General features: G+C 43.3%; 1 protein-coding gene across 2 annotated transcripts in view; it reads right to left on the bottom strand.

Moving 5' to 3' along the window:
• sgcd (sarcoglycan, delta (dystrophin-associated glycoprotein)) overlaps nt 1–24,651 on the bottom strand; it is a 286,304-nt gene that overhangs the window by 107,878 nt on the left and 153,775 nt on the right. Inside the window, exon 1 of one of the 2 annotated variants that reach the window (XM_046323666.1) lies at nt 9,092–9,281. The exons of the other annotated variant lie outside the window; for it this stretch is intronic. The gene's annotated coding sequence lies outside the window, so the exon portion shown is untranslated. Of the gene's footprint in view, nt 1–9,091; nt 9,282–24,651 lie in introns of those variants that run through there. 2 annotated transcript variants of the gene reach the window in all.

Here is a 24,651-nt window from a genome sequence, read left to right as displayed (position 1 = left end):
TCAAAGCCGAGCATTCAGAGGTCAAGACAGCAGGTGAGTGTGTGTGTGTGTGAGAGAGAGAGAAAGATATAAAGAAAATATCAAAACACACACAGTAAAGTGTGTTAATGAGTTCCGAGAGCTGATCTGTTATCCAACAATTAGTTTTATAGCCCGGCTACTGTGTGAAAATGCTCCCCAACAAGCTACCCATGCATGGCCAACTATTTCAGCACCGTTTCGCACTGCTCTATGACAAGAAAGACTACTTAATAAACATATACATTTTAAAACAGTTATTTTTATTAACCCTACATTGTAATTGTATAAAAGCCCATTAGATATTAATTTAATTTAATTTAATTAGATCTACTACTGTACAAGGACATTTTATTAATCTGCCAGTATTTTCATTTTGAGAATCCGGTAAAGAAATGTGTATGTAGAGGGGTAACTTTCTTCACTATTTCTCTTACCAATTTGTACAATTGTGTGATTAGCCTACCAGTTGGTGTAACTGTAATGTTAATTCTCTTGAGAGGAATTTTTCTCTTCACTATCACAGTATTAAAAACGTTCAAATGCTTTCATGAATTAAATCGCTTTAGCCGACATATGTTGACCCCTCATCTCCATTTCACCTGTGTTGTACCCGACCAGCTCCATTCCCCCCGTTAGCACACGTGCTTTCTCCATTAGGCATGGCCACATGGTGCACCCCTTTTCCCGGTTACGCACGGCCACATGGTTCACCCCCAATAGCAAGGTGCACGTGGGCTTATTTATGTAATGAATATGAATTCAGAAGGAATAAATTATTAAATATTTAAAGCATTAGAGTTTTAAGAATTGTGTGTGTTCAATTATTTGTGACATTGTGGCATTTAAAGCATATTGAAGTTAGAAGCAATAGGATTTGAAGCACTAGCCTATCCGCGTGTGGTCAACTATTTCAGCACAGTTTAGCACTGCTCTGAGACAAGCATGGGGACTGGTCTTGATAAATCAATGAGATTTTTATTTTTACTGAATCTACAATCTAGTTAGAATACAATTAGGGTGTGGAAATGTTAGGATTATTTGCTCTTATTATTGTAGCCTGCTCCCGACTTTGTACAGCGCCATATTTTCCCATCAGAAACCCTGAAGGTTTCGTTTTTCTTAGAAATAGAAACACCATAATATTAATAAAATGAATTAAGCTACATTTCTCAATCCCATATACTATGTTCTTTCAAAAAAGTTTTTACATTCTCTAGTACAGCCAATATTGAATTACTGTCAAATGCTTCTCAAAGATGCCTTCTGGTGTTCAAACTAGTACTAACTAGCATTAAAGGCTGACAATTAACCTCTCTAGGGTAGGGGGCAGCATTTGAAATTTTGGATGAAAAGCATACCCAAATTAAATGGCCTGCTACTCGGGCCCAGAATATATGATATGCATAGAACTGGTAGATTTGGATAGAAAACACTCTAAAGTTTGCTAAAATAGTTTCTGTGAGTATAACAGAACTGATTTAGCAGGCAAAAACCTGAGAAAAATCCATTCAGGAAGTAGTTTTCTATTCAATGACATTACAATATCCATTGACTTAGGACTCCATTTGTAGTTCATATAGTTCCACTAGATGTCAACAGTCTTTAGAAATCATTTCAGGCTTGTATTCTTATAAATGAGGGAGTAAGACCAGTCTGAACGTTTGGACCCTAACGTGACACAGAGTTTTTTCAGGCGCATGTGCATTTCTTGTTTACCTTTTATATTTACAACGTTATTGTCCGGTTTAAATATTATAGATAATTTAGGCTAAAAAAAACAACCTGAGGATTGAATATAAAACATCATTTGACATGTTTCCATGAACTTTACGGATACAATTTGGATTTTTTGTCTGATTGTTTTGACTGAGTTTGAGCCTGTGGATTACTGAAGAAAACGCGCTAACTAAACTGAGGTTTTCGGATATAAATAGACTTTATCGAACAAAAGGAACATTCATTGAGTAAATGAATGTCTTCTGATTGCCACCATATGAAGATCATCAAAGGTAAGGGATTAATTTGATCTCTATTTCTAAGTTTTGTAACGCTTCTGCTTGGCTGGTTACTGTTTGTAATAATTTGTCAACTGGGCTATGTTCTGGGCTAGGTATGTTCTGGGCTAGGTATACTTTCGCCGAAAAGCATTTTATAAATATGACACTGTGGTTGGTTTAACTTCTTCGAGATAGGGGGCGCTCTTTTAATTTTTGGATAAAAAACGTTCCCGTTTTAAGCAAGATATTTTGTCACTAAAAAGATGCTCAACTATGCATGTAATTGACAGCTTTGGAAAGAAAAAACTCTGACGTTTCCGAAACTGCAAAGATATTATCTGTGAGTGCCCCAGAACTAATGCTACAGGCGAAACCAAGATGAAATTTCATACAGAAAAAGGTCCAGATTGTGAATGCCCTGTGTTCCAATGTCTCCTTATATGGCTGTGAATGCGCCAGGAATGAGCCTGCACTTTCTGTCATTTCCCCAAGATGTCTGCAGCATTGTGACGTATTTGTAGGCATATCATTGGAAGATTGACCATAAGAGACTACATTTACCAGGTGTCCGCCCGGTGTCCTCCGTCAAAATTATTGCGTAATCTCCAGGTCCATGCGCGTTCCATTTTCTACAGAAGAGAAACCAAACTGCCACCAAACAAAATGATTTATCGTCGATAGATATGTGAAAAACGGAGGATTGATTCTAAACAACGTTTGCCATGTTTCTGTCGATATTATGGAGTTCATTTGGAAAAAAGTTTGCGTTGTAATGACTTAATTTTCTTTTTTTTTCTTACCCAAACGTGATGAACAAAACGGAGCAATTTGTCCTACACAAATAATCTTTTTGGAAAAACTGAGCATTTGCTATCTAACTGAGAGTCTCCTAATTGAAAACATCTGAAGTTCTTCAAAGGTAAATGATTTTATTTGAATGCTTTTCTTGTTTTTGTGAAAATGTTGCATGCTGAATGCTAAGGTTAAATGCTATGCTAGGCTATCAATACTCTTACACAAATGCTTGTTTAGCTATGGTTCAAAAGCATATTTTGAAAATCTGAGATGACAGTGTTGTTAACAAAAGGCTAAGCTTGAGAGCTAATATATTTATTTCATTTCATTTGCGATTTTCATGAATAGTTAACTATGCGTTATGCTAATGAGCTTGCAGCGATAATTACACTCCTGGATACAGTTTTTTTTCGTAGCCAAACGTGGTGAACAAAACGGAGCGATTTGTCCTACACAAATAATACTTTTGGAAAAACTGAACATTTGCTATCTAACTGAGAGTTTCCTCATTGAAAACATCTGAAGTTCTTCAAAGGTAAATTATTTTATTTGAATGCTTTTCTTGTTTTTGTGAAAATGTTGCATGCTGAATGCTAGGCTTAATGCTATGCTAGGCTATCAATACTCTTACACAAATGCTTGTTTAGCTATGTTTCAAAAGCATATTTTGAAAATCTGAGATGACAGTGTTGTTAACAAAAGGCTAAGCTTGAGAGCAAATATATTTATTTAATTTCATTTGTGATTTTCATGAATAGTTAACATTGCGTTATGGTAATGAGCTTGAGGCTATAAATAGGATCCCGGATACGGGATTGCTCGTCGCAACAGGTTAACAAGAAGTTAATCTTTAAACCTATGTAAAATATGTTTTGTTTTCTGAATTTTTATAATGAGCATTTCCGTAATTGAATTTGGCGCTCTGCAACCTCACTGTTTGTTGGCCAGATGGGGTGCTAGCGTCCCACATATCCTAGAGAGGTTAAATAACATGCCATAGAACTCTGCGGTAGTTCGCAAGGTGTGCTGCAGTATGACACAACTTTTACAGGGAAAACTACTGTAAGCTGCTCCAACAGCATCAAGACTCCTGTAGTGTGGCAGACTGAGCGGTAGATTTCCGCATGTTGGCGGCTGAGAGTGCCTGCAACCCAGAAGCCCAGTTCGATACGTTCCTTCACGGATTATCACAGGTGAATAAAAATGAGCTTGCAGCCCAAGAGCTGCCCATGGACCTTGAATCCCTCATAGCCTTGACCATCCGGAAAAATGTATCACTTAAGATCCCTCGGAAATTACAATGGGCTGTTGACTCACCTCCTCTGAAGCCCATTCAACTGGGCAGGGCTAGATTGTTTCCACCAAGAGATGTCTGTTTTGTGGCGCTACGGGACGTTTGTTCTCTACCTGCCCATTAAAAGACCTGCTCATCAGTTGTTACGAGTACACTGGTGAGTTTCCAATCTCTCACTACTCGTAACTCTATGCTTCCCTGTTGTGGGGAGACCAGTCCATCCGACTGCTCATTGACTCTAGCGCCGACGAAAGCTTTATGGACACTACCCTGGTGTCAGAGCTGGGTATCGCCACTCAACTTCTTTCCATCCCAATGGACGTCAGAGTGTTGGATGGGAGCTCTATTGGCAGAGTCATTGACAATATGGTTCCTATCAACCTGCGAATGTCAGGCAACCACAGTGAGCCTATGCAGTTTCTGCTCCTGGAGTCTCCTCATGTACCCATAGTTTTGAGATTTTCATGGCTCCAGAGGCATAACCCCCTTATCGATGGAGCTACGGGTTCCATCATGGGTTGGAGTCCATTTTGCTATCTGCAGTCGACACAGACAATAACTCATCCACGCTGCAGCAACGCTTGGGTAAAGCTTCGGATCTGTCATGCCCTGTTCATAGAGAGGATTTTATTCTCTATTTTGGGTAGACCAGGGTGTGACTAGGGTGGGCATTCTAGTTTATTTATTTCTATGTTTTCTGTTTCTATGTTTTGGCCTGGTATGTTTCTCAATCAGGGACAGCTGTCTATCGTTGTCTCTGATTGGGAATCATACTTAGGCAGCCTTTTTTCCTTTGTATTTTGTGGGTAGTTATCTTTGTTAGTGGCACTATAGCCCTAGTAAGCTTCATGGTCGTTTCTTTATTTCTTGTTTTGTTGGCGACATTTACATAACTAAAGGAAAATGTAAGCTCACCACGCTGCACCGTGACAGGATCTCTCTACCGTTCCCGCGGAGTACCAGGACTTAAGGGAGGTTTTCAATTCTGCCCGCGCCACATCTCTTCCTCAGCCCTACGACACTGCTAACAACCTTCTCCCGGTTACCGCACCACCTCGGGGCGACTTTATCCCCTGTCGGATCCGGAGACCAAAGTGATGGAAGGGTATATTGAGGACTCTCTCGCTGCAGGGATTATGTGTCTCTCTGCCTCCCCCGCCGGCGCAGGGTTCTTCTTTGTGGAGAAGAAGGACAAGACCCTGAATTCATGTATCGACTACTGGGGTCTTAATGTCATTACGATTAAAAAACGTTACCGCTATCACTTACCTCCTGCTTTGGAGCCTCTCCAGGGGGCGGTCATCTTCTCCAAGTTGGACCTTCTGAACGCCCATCATCTGGTTCGGATACGGGAAGGAGACAAGTGGAAGACAGCCTTTTACACGGCTAGCGGGCACTACAAGTACCTGCTGATGCCATTCTGACTGACCAACACTGCCACATGTTCCAGATCCTGGTCAATGATGTGCTCCTTGACATGTTGAACCGATTTGTTTGTCTACCTCGATGAAATCCTCATTTATTCCCAGTCAGTTTAAGAGCACATCCTCCATGTCCGACAGATCATCCAGCATCTCCTGGAGAACCAGCTTTTCGAGAAGGAGGAGAAATGTGAATTCCATCGCTCCACCATCTCCTTCTTAGGATATGTCATCACTGCAGGGAATAGTCAGATGGACCCTGACAAGGTGAGAGCGGTGGTGGATTGACCTCAACCCACATCCAGAGAGCAGCTGCAACCTTTCCTGGGGTTTGCTCATTTCTACCGTTGTTTCGTCCGGTTACAGTACCCTTGCTTCCCCCCTCTCTGCCCTCACCTCTCCCAATGTTCCTTTCATATGGTCTCCAGCAGCTGACCAGGCGTTCTCAGACCTCAAGCAGAGATTCTCTCTACAGCTCCCATCTTAATCCATGCGGACCCGTTCCGTCAGTTCGTGGTGGGGGGGGGCTGTCCTGTCCCAGCATTCTGCCCAGGACCAGAAGCTGCATTCCTTTCCCATCATCTTAACCCCGAAACAGGAACTATGACCTGGTAAATCAAGAATTACTTGCAGTTAAGACATCGTTGGAGTAGAGTGGAGGCACTGGTTAGAAGGGGCACAACATCTATTATTGGTGTGGACCATTCCCTGTTCCTCACCACCCATGGTTCCATATATCCTTGGACTTTGTCACAGGTCTCCCTGCTTCAGATGGCAACACCACCATCCTTAGGGCGGTGGATAGGTTTTTCAAAGCCACCCATTTTATGCACCTTCTTAAGTTGCCCTCAGCTAAGGAGACATCTTCCGGATCCATGGACTTCCGGTCGACATTGTCCGATCGCAGTCCTCAGTTTTCATTCCGGTTCTGGAAGGCGTTCTGCACCCTCATTGGGTCATCGGCCAGCCTGTCCTCTAGTTTTCATCCCCAGTCTAGCAGCCAGTCGGAGCGAGCCAATCAGGACCTGGAGACGACACTTTGTTGCCTCGTCTCCACCAATCGCACCACCTGGAGCCAGCAACTCGTGTGGGTGGAATATGCCTGGAAAACCTTTCCATGTTCTGGTACTGGTCTCAGCCTTTTGAGTGTTCCTTGGGATATCAGCCGTTCTGCCCAGATGTTCGTCATTTCCTGTCGCAATACCTGGAAGAGAGCCGGGACCATTCTTCTCAAGACCATCTCCAGGTACCTCTGCAGCTGGCCTTCTGTTGTCTCGCACGCACCATATACATCCCACTTTCCATGTATCTAGAATTAAACCCCTATCTCACAGCCCTTTATGTCCTGATTCCAGGCAGTGTATTCCAGTACCTGGTTGACTGGGAGGGTTATGGCCCGGAGTTGGGTCCCCACCATTAATATCCCGGACCGAGCCCTCGTTGTGAACTTCCGCCATCTACACCCCAGTCAACCAGGTATGTCCCAGGGTAGGACGCCAGATGTCACACCCTGATCTGTTTCACCTGTCTTGTGATTGTCTCCAACCCCCACCAGGTGTCTCCCATTACCTCTTGTATTTGGACCTGCGTTTTCTGCTTGCCTGTTGCCAGTTCGTCTTGTCACATCTAGTCCTACCAGTGTGTTACCGTGTGGTCCTGTGCTTTAGTTTGTTTTTCCTAGACTTCCAGTTATGACCTTTCTGCCTGTCCCTGATCCTGCAGCAGCCTGACTCTGATTTGGATTACGACTCTTTTCCTGCCTTGACCTACCGATTGCCTGCCCATTGTACTGTAATAAACTCTGAGACTCGTACTAGCTGCCTCCTGTGTCTGCATCTGGGTCTCAGCCTGAGCCGTGATAATAAGCTATAATGCTAGACTATTCAATTGGCTTCATCTGTTGGTACAATTCTTTTTTACATTTTTGCTCCCTAACCTAAAAAAAAATACACCACTGATCAAGTGGCTCCTATTCAAAAGCCTAATCCGCACATTATCACTCAGCATTACTCTGCATCTCTCTCTCCTCTCCCACTCAATCTCTCTCCTCTCCCTCTATCTCTCTCTCTTTTCCCTCTCTCTTTTCTCATCTCTCTCTCTCGCACTCTGGTTTCCAGTGAGCAGAGAAAACATCACTGCACAGTCGAGCTAGATTTTAAGCAGATGAGAACGAGCTCTCCTTTTGAAGTGTGTCTGTGTTATATACTGAGCCTTGGCATAGATCCTTGTGAGAAAAACTCAGACATTTTCAGTAAACTCCGTCTCTGGGGCAGACTGGAAAGGAGCTGTTGAATCTCATAGGCCTTCCTTTCACATCTGATGCAGAGGAATGGACACCTTCTATTTGGCTTGTTTGCTCACAGAAATGCAGGAATGCACAGTAAAATGCACAATAGAGTTTGCAATGCACAGCTGAGACTGCACATTAAGGAAATACTGTGCATGTGTGAATGTACATACAATACATGACAGTACTGTACATGTGAGAGCCAACAATAGGTGTTCACATGTGTATGGATGTTCAAAGAGAAAGAGAGATGATATATTGTGAGAGTGTGTCCAGTAGGAATATGTGGGTGCTTTTATTCAGTGGCTTTATACAGAATGAACAGTAATGTTCCCATCTCTGTCATCTCAGTTTACTGTGTTTTTCTCTCTCTGAGAAAATATCTACATATCACTGGCCCCTCTGCTTATGACTCACGAGGTCACAGGAAATATCAACAACGCGAATAAACACTTAACACCTGCTTGGATCCTTAACACCTGCTTGGATCCTTACTGCTATATCAGGGTTTAGTACTGTCCCCATGGACACACAGCAGCTGTTGTTCACAACACTATTTTGGGAAGAGTTTTGCCAAAGACCACCCCTCCTAACCCTGCCAATACACATAGACTATACATAGACATACCAGTAGCCACAACCCCCTCCTACCCTGCTGAAACTAGTCAATATAAAGCATGCAGCCCCTCTCAGTAGGCCCCCAGAACAGTAAGGCTCCTGCTGTCTGAACTCTTTCCACAGTAAGTGCGTTGTTACTTATTTATAGCAACACGTATCCCAGAGGGGCAAAGTAATTGAAACCAAATGTGATGCCGACAGGACTGATATGGGGAAGTGAGCCGGTCAGCCCCAGCGTTCACTCGCTAGCTGCCCCGAGGGTTACAGATCAACACCCTTGGAAATCTTTTTTTGCAATTCATTTTTATTAAATAGTTGTGGCTTTCCACCTTCGTAACTTCTCCTGGCAATACATTAATTTCCAGCCTCAGTCCAGAGGTCTCCGTAAACAACGGTTCTAAAATATACTTTTGTGAACGTCGGGAAAAACCTAAAGCAAAAAAACAGAGCTGAGACTAAACTAAAAATACAATTTTCAAAAGACAAAGGCAAAATGTCTTTAGTTTCTTCAGAACAATGAGGCAATAGTGTTTTAAGTAAAAAAAACAGGCTTCTTTCTCCATGCATACTCCCCCTCCCACCAGTCAACAGTTATGAGTAGGAAACTTAAATGTCCCCCTAAAACAAAGGACAGGAACTGAGCGAAAACTAAACTTACCTCTCCCTCTGTCTTGCTCTCCTTCTCCTATATCTCTCTCTCTTTCTCTCTCAGGGCTCTCAGCGAGCTCTCACTAAGTCAGGGAGTGTCAGGCAGATAAAAGGAGATTGAGCTCCTCTTAAAAAGTTGCATGAGGCCTCCTCTGACAGACTCCAGGCAGCCCCCTTGTCAGCTTTTCCAATAACACACTCCCCGGCCAAGTCCCTGCCCAATTCGTGAGGTATTTCCTGGACACTACACGCACTCTGTTATCCCAGCCATCTCATTGGAGGCTCTTTTTACGCCTGCTATGTTAGGTTAAGTTGGAGGCTACTCTACTCCGCTCTGCTGTGCTACTGGTGGGGACTGGAGATTCTGCACCACACTGTCTTCTAGTGCTGGGTTACAGCCTTCTGGTCACCAGCCAGACTTAGAAGCCCAGACACATGTGGGAAGTTACAGGCAGGGCTGTCTGACGATGTGTGTTTGTTTGTTTGTTTGTTTTGTGTGTGGTTTGTTTGTTTGTTTGTTTGTTTTGTGTGTGTGTGTGTGGGTGCATGGGTGGGTGGGTGGGTGCGTGTACGGGTGTGTTTGTATGTATGTGTGTGCATGTGTCTTTTGGAGGGGGTATGGGGGGGTCTCTGAAAGAAAAGCAGGACTGTAAAAATAGAAGGAAAAAAACATTCCCCTCCTCCACTTAATATGCTGTGGCCTGCCAGTCCATCCAGCCAGGGATGAAATAACCACAAAGGTTCTCCTACACAGCACTTTCTTTTACTCCCCCTCCCAGCCACAGCGTGGTCAGAGCTGATGAATAATAGTAATCATTGTTTAACAGGCACGGCCCATCCAGCATCTTAATAAGTGGTCAATGAAGACAGCCCAGAGACATCAGGGAACGCATGGTGTTGTTGTTTCGTGGTGGAGTGGAGCTTCAGCTGCTTGGGTTCATGATTTTTTTATCGACAAAGGGGAATCCCTAATAAGCCAGCAGCACGAGACACATTGCTGAGCTACTTGACTTGCATGTGGAAATGTAGCCTACAGTTTTAATACAGTACATCTGGGGAGTTATTATTGCTGTTTTAAAGAAATGTTTAAAGATTCCAAGAAGAAGCTGTGAAGAGGAATACAATCTTTGAAAAAAAAGGTCCCATCTAGAACCTAAAAGGGTTCTTCGGCTGTCCCTATAGAAGAACCCTTTGAATAACCCTTTTTGGTTCCAGGTAGTACCCATTTGGGTTACATGGAACCAAAAAGGGTTCTACCTGGAACCAAAAAGGGTTATCCCATGGGGACAGTGAAAGAACACGTTTGAGAGAGAACATCAAAACAAGAGCATTTGTGAATTTCAGGAAGGTTAAAGCTTTGGCTTACTCTTGGCTTGGTTGTGTTGTTGTGTGAATCTCACCTCTGAGACAATTCCCCAACCTGCTATATGAATATCCAGGCTAGAATTGACAGTGAATCCTTCCAGGGCTCATTTTTTATTTTGATATGGGTTTCAAAACTACCAATTAGAGTGATATTCCATCGACAGGATTTAGAGCTGGTCCAAACACAAGCAGCATTAGAAAATATGGTTTGTGACACAGATGTCATCATGAATAAATATACGACAATTCTTCCACCAACAATATTCACTGCTCTCTCTCCTTTCCAAACACCTGCTCTATTTCTGAAATATAGGCCCTTAATTCCCTGATTATTTGTAACACCATTATGAGTAAGATTTCACAAGTCATCAAATATGGTATTATGGGTCACTTAATAACAATATTGAACGCATAGATAATTGTCTGATCATAGAGATACTGTATTACATGAACAGAACATGTCAAAAGATTAACTAAGTGAAATAAGACCGAGTGCACTAAGACCGCACTCAATGAGCTGTATACTGCCAGAAGCAAACTGGAAAAGGCTCATGCAGAGGCGGCTCTCCTAGTGGCCAGGGACTTTAATGCAGGGAAACTCAAATCTGTTCTTCCTAATACAAGCAAAAACTAAAGTAGGAAGCACCAGTGACTCAGTCAATAAGAAAGTGGTCAAATGAAGCAGATGCTAAACTACAAGACTGGTTTGCTAGCACAGACTGGAATATGTTCCGGGATTCTTCCGATGGTATTGAGGAGTACACTGACTTCATCAATAAGTGCATCGATGACATCGTCCCCACAGTGACCGTACGTAACATACCCCAATCAGAAGCCATGGATTACAGGCAACGTCCACACTGAGCTAAAGGGTAGAGCTGCCACTTTCAAGGACTCTAGCCCGGAAGCTTATAAGAAATCCCACTATACCCTCCGACGAACCATCAAACAGGCAAGCGTCAATACAGGACTAAGATTGAATCGTACTACACCAGCTCCGACGCTTGTTTGCTCATTGCAAACTATTACAGACTACAAAGGGAAGCACAGCCGTGAGTTTCCCAATGACACAAACCTACCAGATGAGCTAAAGAAAGAAGATGATCGTGGACTTCAGGAAACAGCAGAGCACCCTCCCACCCACAGCGAAGGGACAGTAGTGGAGAAGGTGGAAGTTCCTCGGGTACACATCACAGACAAAATGAAATGGTCCACCCACACAAACAGTGTGGTGAAGAAGGTGCAACAGCGCCTCTTCAACCTTAGGAGGCTGAAGAAATTTTGCTTGTCACCTAAAACCTTGACAAACTTGTACAGGAGCATCCTGTCGGCTGTATCATTGCCTGGTACGGCAACTGCACCGCCCTCAACTGCAGGGCTCTCTGTAGGGTGGTGCAGTCTACAAACTACCTGCCCTCTAAGACACCTACAGCATCCGATGTCTTAGAAAGGCCAAAAAGATCATCAAGGACAACAACCACCCGGGCCACTTTCTGTTCACCCCACTACCATCCAGAAGGTGAGTTCAGTACAGGTGCATCAAAGCTGGGACCGAGAGACTGAAAAACAGCTTCTATCTCAAGGCCATCAGACTGCTAAACATCACTAACTCAGAGAGGCTGCTGCTTACATATCACTGGCCACTTTAATAAATGGATCACTAGTCACTTTATAATGCCACTTTAATAATGTTAACATATCTTACATTACTCATCTCATATGTACATACTGTACCTTATACCATCTATTGCACCTTGCCTATGTTGCTCGGCCACCGCTCATCCATATTTTTATATCTACATGTTCTTATTCCATCCATTTAGATTTGTGTGTATTAGGTAGTTGTAAGGAATACCTAGGATAGGATAAGTAATCCTTCTCACCCCCCCCCTCCTTTAAGATTTAGATGCACTATTGTAAAGTGACTGTTCCACTGGATGTCATAAGGTGAATGCACCAATTTGTAAGTCGCTCTGGATAAGAGCGTCTGCTAAATGACTTAAATGTAAAATGTTTTAAATGTTTTGGTGAATTGTTAGATTACTTGCTAGATATTACTGCACTGTCGGAACTAGAAGCAAAAGCAATTCGCTACAATTGCATTAACATATGCTAATCATGTGTATGTGACCAATAAAATTTGAATTGATTTGATAAATTACTTCTATGCTCTCTTCGAGACAAGTAACACTGAAAAATGCATGAGAACACCAGCTGTTCCGGATGACTGTGTGATCACACTCTCCGTAGCCGATGTGAGTAAGACCTTTAAACAGGTCAAAATTAACCTGCCTAAATGACTACCGACCCGTAGCACTCACGTCCGTAGCCATGAAGTGCTTTGAAAGGCCGGCCATGGCTCACATCATCACCATTATCCCAGAAACCCTAGACCCACTCCAATTTGCATACTGCCCCAACAGATCTTCAGATGATGCAATCTCTATTGCACTCAACACTGCCTTTTTCTACCTGGACAAAAGGAACACCTATGTGAGAATGCTATTCATTGACTACAGCTCAGTGTTTAACACCATAGTGCCCTCAAAGCTCATCACTAAGCTAAGGACTCTGGGACTAAACACCTCCCTCTGCAACTGAATCCTGGACTTCCTGACGGTCCGCCCCCAGGTGGTGAGGGTAGGGAACAACACATCCGCTACGCTGATCCTCTACACGGGGGCCCCTCAGTGGTGTGTGCTCAGTACCCTCCTGTATTCCCTGTTCAGTCATGAGTGGAGCATCCTGTCGGCACGATTCCAACACCATTATTAATTTTGCCAATGACACAACGGTGGTAGGCCTGATCACCAACAACTATGTGACAGACTATAAGGAGGAGGTCAGAGACCTGGCCGTGTGGTGCCAGGACAACAACCTCTCCCTAAAAGTGACCAAGACAAAGGAGATGATTGTGGACTACTGGAAAAGGAGGGCCGAGCACACCCCCATTCTCATCAACGGGCTGTAGTGGAACAGTTGAGAGCTTCAAATTCCTTGGTGTCCACATCACCAACAAATTGTCATGGTCCAAAAACACTAAGACAGTCGTGAAGAGGGCACGACAAAGCCTTTATTGTCGCTCGGGAGACTGAAAAGATTTGTCATGGGTCCTCAGATCACCATTGAGAAAGGGACCACTGAAAAATGCATGAGAACACCAGCTGTTCCGGATGACTGTGTGATCACACTCTCCGTAGCCGATGTGAGTAAGACCTTTACTCACATCAGGTTGCATCACCACCTGGTATGGCAACTGCTCGGCCTCCGACCACAGGGCACTACAGAGGGTAGTGCTTACGGCCCAGTACATCACTGGGGCCAAGCTTCCTGCCATCCAGGACCTCTATACCAAGTTATGTCAGAGAAAGGCCCTAAAAATTGTCAAAGACTCCAGCCACCCTAGTCATAGACTGTTCTCTCTGCACCATAGCGCCAAGTCTCGGTCCAAAAGGCCGGTTCTAGCCCCCAAGCCATAAGACACCTGAACAGCTAATCAAATGGCTACCCAGACCCCTCTTTTATGCTGCTGCTTCTCTCTGTTTATAATCTATGCATAGTCACTTTAACTCTACCTCTACAAGAAGTAACAAAGTAAGTACTCAAAATTGGGTATTCATAGGAATATGTGTCAGGGTAAGTTAGTGTTTTTATTAAACATGACAGCACACTCACTTGATGCAAAGTACTTGCTGGGAAAAGTCCTGCATAGCAACTGAGTCTATGAGACTTAGATATAGTTAGAATCACTTCTTTACAGCTTGACACTTCTTAAATGGTGAGATATTTTCCCTGTTCTCTTTTAACTCTACTGCTCTTTCAGAGGATACATGCATTTTTACATCACTGAAAGTTGAGGCATTGAAATAACTGAGAAAGTGCTGGAATCACTGACAATCATTGAGTCTGTCACTTACGGCAGCCTATGCAATGCATGTAAGAGGATTCCTGCACTGTCAGTCTTTCTAACTTCTATGCCAATTTTGTGGTGCCCAGGAAAAAGTGAAATTTTACCACATTGCTTTTAAATTTGCAGTATATGCAGAAACACTCGGTAAATGGTAATAACAGAGTTTACATTATCCCTGTTTGAGAACAAGTGTACCTTTAGAGGAACTACGCCACCGGTTCCACAACATAATAACACACAAATAGAGATAACACAACACAGTGCTGAAAAGATGTTTCTTGGGCATTATCAGCAAATCAATTATGTATTGTGTCCAGAATAGAAAGTATTGAATACATGTCTGGTACATTTTTTAAGTCGGCGCTATTCTCCTAGCGTCTCATCGCCCATTTGAGCTGTGTTTCATTTGCAACAACTTTCAGACTGCACAGCTTTGACACCCACTGTAGGCAAATTAAAATAAATCATATGTTACCTCTCAGGCAGGTCTTCCCAGCATTGTCATAAAAAATACAAACATATTTCTGCTGCTATAATCAAACTATTGCTCACTTTTGTTTGGACGTGTGGATTTGTAAAAGGCTATTTATGGAGATTTTAGTACTAGTGTGCTTTGGAACTATTTCTGGGTCCACCTGGTGTTTCAATGGATGGAAGACTGTGAGAGAGAGGAATTACATAGAGACGGGGCAGGGTGAATAATCATAGTGGCCTGCCAGGATAGCAGTGTTATTAGACATAAATGATACTGCGCTTCCTCTTCACTCCAGTAACCAGAGTAGGATTAATTTCCCCCAAGACACTGATCTAATGTCAGCTTGGTAGAAATTTTGTCACATTGGTGAACGTTTGGATTTGGGGGAGGGCCCACTGCTCCTAAATCAGTGCATACTAACAAGACCTACCCAGAGCAGTATCACCAGTCATATTGTTATGCGGGTGAATGAGGACCCAAAAGCGACTTGGCGAAAACAGAGTCTTTAATCCAGTAAAGTAAAATACAATCAAAAAACACAACTTCCACTCGTAATGACGAGAACCGACTGGAGACTCGATCTTGAACAGCAGGTTGCCTCGGGAAGGCACTTGAACCTAGCAGACTCAGACACCTGCTCACCACGCAGCATCTGAGGGAAACACGACACGACAGGGCGATACACAAACACAGCACGGTGAACAATAGATAGGATCCGACAGGGCAGGAACGGAAAACAAGGAGAGAAATAGGGACTCTAATCAGGGAAAAGGATCGGGAACAGGTGTGGGAAGACTAAATGATTGATTAGGGGAATAGGAACAGCTGGGAGCAGGAACGGAACGATAGAGAGAAGAGAGAGCGGGAGAGTGAGAGAGGGAGGGGGAGAGAGAGGGATAGAAAGAGGGAAAGAACCTAATAAGACCAGCAGAGAGAAACGAACAGAAGGGAAAGCATAATGACAAGACAATATATGACAAAACATGACAGTACCCCCCCACTCACCGAGCGCCTCCTGGCGCTCTCGAGGAGGAACACTGGCGGCAACGGAGGAAATCATAGATCAAACGGTCCAGCACGTCCCGAGAAAGAACCCAACTCCTCTCCTCAGGACCGTAACGGAAAAAAAAAAAAAAAAGGGAAACTAGGGTACTACTCTAAAAAAAAATGAGACACGGGTAGAGAACTGTAAGAGTTTGAGCTATCAGGACCAAACAGGCCAGGAGAGTGACGACTTGGGACAGACTGAGACACCGCAAGGCTAAGACCAGGACCAGGAGAGAGGCGGTGGCTGAGGACAGACTGTGACACAGCAAGGCCAGGAGTAGAGGCAGGAGAGATGCGCTGGCTGGGGACAGACTGTGACACAGCAAGACCAGGAGTAGAGGCAGAAAAATACGCACAAGGATGGACCCCATCGTCAGTATCGGAGCGCTGGGACAGAATGGCTCCCACGCCCACCCCCGACGCGTCAACCTCAACAATAAACTGTTTAGTGACGTCAGGTGCAACAAGGATAGGAGCGGATGCAAAACGCTTCTTAAAGAGATCAGAACAACAATCATACGACCGGTGAGGAGGAAGGGAGTTGGTTCTGGACCGACTGAAGACCGTGCGCAGACCATGATATTCCTCCGGCACTCCTGTCAAATCACCAGGTTCCTCCTGAGAAGAGGGGACAGAACAAACAGGAGAAATAGCAGACATTAAACACTTCACATGACAAGAAACGCTCCAGGAAAGGACAGAACCACTAGACCAATCAAAAGAAGGATTATGACACACTAGCCAGGGATGACCCAAAACAACAGGTGTAAAAGGTGAACAAAAAATCAAAAAAGAAATGGTCTCACTATGGTTACCAGATACAGTGAGGGTTAAAGGTAGTGTTTCACATAATATACTGGGGAGAGGACTACCATCCAAGGCAAACATGACCGTGGGCTCCCTAACTGTCTGAGAGGAATGTCATGTTCCCGCGCCCAGGCTTCGTCCATAAAACAGCCCTCTGCCCCAGAGTCTATTAATGCACTGCAGGAAGCTGCCGATCCGGTCCAGCGTAGATGGACCGGTAAGGTAGTACATGTACTTGACGGAGAGGACCGTCTAGTAGCGCTTATCAGTCGCCCTCCGCTTACTGATGAGCTCTGGCCTTTAACTGGACATGACATGACAAAATGACCAGCGGAACCGCAATAGAGACAGAGGCGGTTGGTGATTCTCCGTTCCCTCTCCTTAGTCGAGATGCGAATACCCCCCAGCTGCATGGGCTCAACACCTGAGTCAGTGGGGAAAGACGGTAGTGTCGGAGAGAGGGGAGACACAGTTAACGCGAGCTCTCTTCTATGAGCTCGGTGACGAAGATCTACCCGTCGTTCAATGCGAATAGCGAGTTCAATCAAAGAATCCACGCTGGATGGAACCTCCCGAGAGAGAATCTCATCCTTAACCTTAGCGTGGAGTCCCTCCAGAAAACGAGCGAGCAACGCCTGCTCGTTCCAGTTACTGGAGGCAGCAAGAGTGCGAAACTCTATTGAGTAATCCGTTATGGATCGATTACCTTGACATAGGGAAGACAGGGACCAGGAAGCTTCTTTCCCAAAAACTGAGCGATCAAAAACCCTTATCATCTCCTCTTTAAAGTTCAGATAATTGTTAGTACACTCAGCGCTTGCCTCCCAGATAGCTGTGCCCCACTGCCGAGCCCGACCAGTAAGGAGTGATATGACGTAGGCAATCCGAGCTCTCTCTTGAGTATGTGTTGGGTTGGAGAGAGAACACGATATCACACTGGGTGAGAAAGGAGCGGCACTCAGTGGGCTGCCCAGAATAACAAGGTGGGTTATTAACCCTAGGTTCCGGAGGCTCGGAAGAACCGGAAGTAGCTGGTGACACGAGACGAAGACTCTGATACTGTCTTGAGAGGTCGGAGACCTGAGCGGCCAGGGTCTCAACGGCATGCCGAGCAGCAGACAATTCCTGCTCGTGTCTGCCGAGCATCGCTCCCTGGAACTCGAGAGTAGAGTAGAGAGAATCCATAGTCGCTGGGTCCATTCTTGGTCGGATCCTTCTGTTATGCGGGTGAATGAGGACCCAAAAGCGACTTGGCGAAAACAGAGTCTTTAATCCAGTAAAGTAAAATACAATCAAAAAACACAACTTCCACTCGTAATGACGAGAACCGACTGGAGACTCGATCTTGAACAGCAGGTTGCCTCGGGAAGGCACTTGAACCTAGCAGACTCAGACACCTGCTCACCACGCAGCATCTGAGGGAAACACGACACGACAGGGCGATACACAAACACAGCACGGTGAACAATAGATAGGATCCGACAGGGCAGGAACGGAAAACAAGGAGAGAAATAGGGACTCTAATCAGGGAAAAGGATCGGGAACAGGTGTGGGAAGACTAAATGATTGATTAGGGGAATAGGAACAGCTGGGAGCAGGAATGGAACGATAGAGAGAAGAGAGAGCGGGAGAGTGAGAGAGGGAGGGGGAGAGAGAGGGATAGAAAGAGGGAAAGAACCTAATAAGACCAGCAGAGGGAAACGAACAGAAGGGAAAGCATAATGACAAGACAATATATGACAAAACATGACACATATGGCGTTGCTGCCAAATACTAAGGTCAGTGTTGTGTTAACAATGGTTAAGTCATGAATGGCTAAGGTGAAGATGATTCTAGATATTTTATATTGAAAACTTTGACATGGAGAGGTAACACCAGAGGGACGTCACATCCTGCTTCACAGTGTTTAGGTCCGTTCCTCAGCTAAGGTGACGTGACGCAAACAACCAACGGGCAAACTCTGCCGGTTCACGCTGGGTTCATAGCCCCAAAAAGTGTCCCAGCGGTCAGGGGAAAATGAAGACGTAGACGGAAGTAGAGTCACCGCCTGCATCTGCCGCAAATTGTGCAGTCCTGAAGTTGGTCTCCACTGCCTAGCGCATGCAGCAAAGCTGCTCAATGAACACAGAGTTATATTCATTATTACATGGGAGGTCTGTATTGCAGGCTTTTACCAGGTACCATGTGCTCTGGTGCTAGAAGCCACTAGCCCAAACAATTAAAAAAACTTCTAAGCTAATACATGTGCATCCAGGTAAACTTATGTGGGTGAGTCATTTAACTGGTATAAATAAGCTGAAAATGAAGGACACCAATACTGCCTTCCTCTTACCGAAGCATTTTGCTTATGTCTGTAATTTTCTGTGATGTTGCTACACACAGTTCCTATAGATTGTTCTAAAACCATTATTTGGTCAACACTGTAATAGCCTGACTCAACAGTAATAGCCTATGCATTATGTTGATTCCTGCTTTGAAAGTATCTGCCTGTCAGGCTGCAGACTCTCACTCCCACTCAGGACTGTGTGCACTCTCCGGACTGTGTGGATGGAGTTGGGAAAGATATATTCTGAGAAGCACAAGCATATGACCGTTACTCAAAATGCAATTATGGGAAAATACAGTTTTCAAAGTAGTACTGTTGTTCTAGGTACAGAGAGAGGAGTCACAGCTTTCTTCGAGTAGGCATATATAATGTCTTTCTCACCTCTTAATAATGAGGTCATGGCACCACTTTACAACCGGAGTAGCTCCTCATTCACACCTACAGCGTCATTGCGTGAAATGGCATGCAGCGTCATCTGGATCTGTGTGCAACAAAAGTTCGACATTCATCTTCCGCTAACATTTCTGTCAAGTCATCTACGCATACAGTTTATAAATCCAACATCTGCACCACACAGAACACACTGCAACTTCCTTTGCAACACAATGCTGCAAGGCAAATGCAGCTTTCCTAAGGCAATGAATGTACTTTTTGTGTACCAAAATGCAATGACGCTGTAGGTGTGATCGAGGCGTACAGTAGGCTGTAGTTAGTATGGTTTTGATGAGCTCCTGTAAAGGAGCCGAGCAGAGTGGGCCATTTGTTTCATCAAGTACATCAAGTAGCTTAGGCCTAGTGCTGGAAAGTTTTTGCAGGACATAAGCTGACATTTATTGACAGATGAATCAAGTGTTTTGAGTTCCCACTTCATCAGGTGGTGAATAGTATAGCCAACTGGCCAATATGCACAAAAGAGTCGGCAAATTCTCGGAAGAGCAAATTCTGGATCCTATTTTGACAAGTTGCACATATATCAATCATGCATTTCCTGGGTGTGTTACATGAAATATCTTACTTGTTCATTCATAGTCTTCCATCTCAGTTGTCTTACTTGGCACTGGAATAAAATTGTCTATAGCCCTCCCACTTATATAAAAGTAACTGTCGATAAAACATTTTTGTTGTTGTTGTCTTTGTTGTTACTGAGCAAAATATTGACATTTATTTTGTCCATATTGCCCACCTCTAGCACCTCCCCCAAAAGTATTAAGCATCATTTATCACTGATTTATCTTTATCCCCCCAAAATGTGTCAATTTATAACAATATGGAATTTTGTCCATATTGCCCAGCTCTATTGAGACATTATTTCATGTGATTTAATACATGCTATTAACAGTGTGCTCCATTTGAAGTAGAAATTAAAATAAACTTTATTACATAATATAAATGTTTAATCAATTTGACACTAGGGAAATAGGTTGACTCCTATGTTAAACAACTGCAGTAATGGTTTCTTTGATTGTCAAGAGCCTTGTGGCTACTGTAGTCTTTTGACTATAAAAAAACTGGTATCTCTAAAGTGGTCCCAGGTGAGGCAGGCAGCATGCGTGGGAGGGCCAACTGGACATGTGTTTCACCTACACCTCATGACCTTCTTTCAATCCAGCGGAGGACTCCCCAAAGTGCTCCTCAGGAGTCGCTAATGGAATTAGCATCTGTCATTCCAGGCCTGTGCCTTCATGTTTCACTCTCTCCCCACAGCCAGCAGAGAGAAAAAAAACATATTGCTCCCATTATGTCTTTTCATTTTCCATAGAAATGTACTGATTGTGTTCCGTTGGAGCAGGGAATGATGTAGATGATGGCTTTGGCAGCCTGAAACAGCAGCACTCCGAGGAGCTAACACTCCAGTGGAAGAGAATAGAAAGGAAAAGGCATGAAAAAACGTTCTAGTTGCTGTTTAGTGAAGACAGCGTTAAATGTTCCTTGGCACTGTTACAATTGTTTAACTGTTCAGTGAGTCCGAAAGGGAGTGTTCTTTTGTGCAGATTTGATTGTTGCTGGTGTTAGACGGATTGCAGCCGAGTACTGCGGAGGCACACACACACACATACAGACATCACACCCATGCACACAGGAACACTCACAGACAGAAACACATACAGACAAGAACACACGCAGACAGGAACACACACATGAACACGTGCACATACACACACGCGCACACACACTCACTGACATCTGAAGGACCCCTGGAACATGATGTTTGACAGGCCTTATTGATCTGTGAGTAAATAGCATCTTTGGCATTAAAAGCTGCTTGGCGTTGAGAGAGAGAGCCTGGCCGTTTGAAATCAACCTCTGCACCATCATGCTCTTCCCATAGGTAATTATACAGAGGAACCAGGACATAAATGTTGCCAGATGAGGTCTTGAGGATGGGATGTAAACACTACACTGTGCCCACTGATATTATGCCTATTATAGAGAGAGAAAGGAGGAGGAGTTGTGCTACAGCAGCTGAACCTTGTCGAGTGGCTCTCTACACAGAGTGCAAGGACAATCAAGCAAAAAGCACTTTAGAGTTATGAAAGCACACTTCAACCCAGTGGGGAAAGAGACTGTGAGAGGGGTCACACAGTGATGCCATGTTTGGGAAGAGCTCAGGTCAAACAAAAAGGTTCTGTCCAGGTCTACAAAAACAATCACACACTCTACCAACAACCTTCGAGTAAAAGGTTGAGTGGGTTTATTTTTTATTTATTTATTTAACCTTTATTTAACTAGGCAAGTCAGTTAAGAACAAACAATGTTTTGATGTGTCTTAAGGGTATGGTGAGGAGATAAACAGCAATCAAAATTGCTTTAACACACTGGGCACACCACATCATTAATCAATGAGATTACAACCTATATTCACCCTCTCAAAAACACAGCCAAAAGTTAGTTATTTTTATTTATTTAACTAAGCAAGCCAGTTAATAACAAATTCTTATTTACAATATTGTCCTACCCCGACCAAACTCTATCCCGGACGATGCTGGGCTAACTGTGCGCCCACGAGATGGGTCTTCAACACTTTTTTCCTGTCTCTTAGACAACTTCAGCAACCTCCATAGCCCTGTTCAGTCTGAGCCAATATTCAAATGGTTGTTCATCAGTTAGAGGTAATGTGGTATAAAAGTCAGCAAGGGGCATGCTTGAAAAAGCAGTGTCACTAAAATGTTGTTTCGCCCTATGGGACTCCCAATCACAACCGGTTGTGGCACAGCCTGGAATCAAACCAGGGCCTGTAGTGATGCATCTATCACTGAGATGCAGTGCCTTAGACCGCTGTGCCACTCAGGAGCCCTAAAACTACATGGTGCAAGTGAACAATGCTTTTTGAGATTCTGCAAAGACTATAACAGCAATTGTGAAGATCTCCACAGACCGGTGATGACCTATGCATGCTACAGTGCCTTCAGAAAGTGTTCACACCCCCTTGACTTTTTACACATTTTGATATGTTACAGCCTGAATTTAAAATGTATTAAATGTAGATTTATTTTGTCACTGGCCTACACACAATACCCCATAATGTGAAAGTGGAATTATGTTTTTTAATTTATTTTAAGTAAAAGTTTGCTTAAGACGTCACATAATAAATGGATGGATTAATGTTTGCAATAGTAGTGTGATGTTTTTGGAGTGTCTACCTCATCTCTGTACCCCACATACTGTATACATTTATCTGTAATGTCCCACAGTCAAGTAGTGAATTTTAAAAATAAATTCAACCACAAAGACCAATACCTCGCAATGGCTGCTCATTTCTTACTTTTAAACTCAGACAAAACAAAGAAGCTAGTTCTAGGTCCCAAGAAACAAATAGATCTGCTGTCAGATCTGACAATGAATCTCGATAGTTGTACAGTCATCTCAAATAAAACTGTGAAGGACCTAGGTGTTACTTTGGACTACTGCAGTGATGTACTCTCCAGCTACCCGGATAATGCACTAAATAAACATCATCTAGTGCTAAATACGGCTGCTAGAATCTTCACTAAAATAATAAAAAAGACCATATTACCCCAGCTAGCCTCCTTTTGTTACTTTTTTTCTTCCTGTGAATAGTGTATAAGAGATCATACAAAATATTTAGCTGTGACTCTTATGTGGATGATGTTAAACATATTTATTGGTCTGATGAGATTAATAAGGTTTCCAGACGCTGGACTTGATGAATTTATGAAATTGTTTCTTCCAATTATTGATAAACATGCACCTGTTCAAATGTAAGAAACTTACTGTTAGAACTGTTAAGGCTCCATGGATTGATGAGGAATTGAAAAACTGTATGGTTGAAGATATGGAGCAAAAGGAGTGGCTAATGAATCTGTCTGCACATCTGACTGGCTGACTGACTGACTTACTGCAAGTTGAGAAATGATCTCAACAAAAAAGAAGAAACTATATTAAAAAGCCAAGATCAGTGATTGAAAGAATCGTGGGGAAAAAAACTTGAGTACTTTAAATTAAATTATGGGCAAAAAGACCAATTCAACTCTATATTTTATCGAATTAGTCATCACAAAACCATTGATGTTGCCATTTATTTAAATGATTACTTAATTGGCAAAGTGGGCAAATTTAGGAAGAAATGCCAACAACGAACATCTTTCCATGCATAAAAAATAATAATGAAGGAAATGCATTGCAAGTTTGAATTTTGCAAAGTTAATGTGGGAGAGGTGGAAAAATGATGACAATAATGACAAACCTTATGGCATTGACAACTTAGATGGAAAACTACTGTGGATGGCAGTTGACTCTATAGCCACTCCTATCTGTCAAATCTTAAATCTGAGCCTAGAGGAAAATATTTGCCAAAGTAAGAGTGGTAAAGAGGCTTTACTGGTTCTAACAGCAGACCTATAAACTTGCTGCCAGCTCTTAGTAAACTGTTGGAAAGAATTGTGTTTGACCAAATACAATGCTATTTCTCTGTAAACAAATTAACAAGACTTCCAGCATGCTTATAGAGAAGGGCACTCAACATGTACTGCACTGACACAAATTACTCATGATTGGTTGAAATAAATTGATAAGACGATTGTGGGAGCTGTACTGTTAGATTTCAGTGCAGCCTTTGATATTACTGACTATAAACTATTGTTGAAAAATGTATGTGTTATGGCTTTTAAACCTCTGCCATATAATGGATCCAGAGCTATCTATCTAATATAACTCAAAGGAATTTCTTTAATGGAAGCTTCGCTAATGTCAAATGTGGGCACTCTCTAGGCCCTCTACTCTTTTCTATTTTTTCCTATGACATGCCACTGGCATTACACAAAGCATGTGTGTCCATGTATGCTGATGATTCAACCATATACGCATCAGCAACCACAGCTAATGATGTCACTGAAACACTTAACAAAGAGTTGCAGTCTGTTTTGGAATGGGTGGTCAGTAATACACTTGTCCTGAACAAATCATTCCCTAAGTTCTAGACCTCAGCTAAATCTGGTAATGAATGGTGTGGCTGTTGAACAAGTTGAGACTAAATTACTTGGCGTTACCTTACATTGTAAACTGTCATGGTCCAAACATATAGATTCCATGTTTGTAAAGACGGGGAGAGGTCCTGAGATGCCCTGCTTTTTTGACACCAAATTCCAAAAGGTCCTTTGGGCTCTAGTTTTGTCTTATCT

Source organism: Oncorhynchus gorbuscha, linkage group LG02 (assembly GCF_021184085.1).
Source record: "Oncorhynchus gorbuscha isolate QuinsamMale2020 ecotype Even-year linkage group LG02, OgorEven_v1.0, whole genome shotgun sequence".
Lineage (NCBI taxonomy): Eukaryota > Metazoa > Chordata > Actinopteri > Salmoniformes > Salmonidae > Oncorhynchus > Oncorhynchus gorbuscha.
This window is presented reverse-complemented; position numbering and strand designations above follow the sequence as displayed.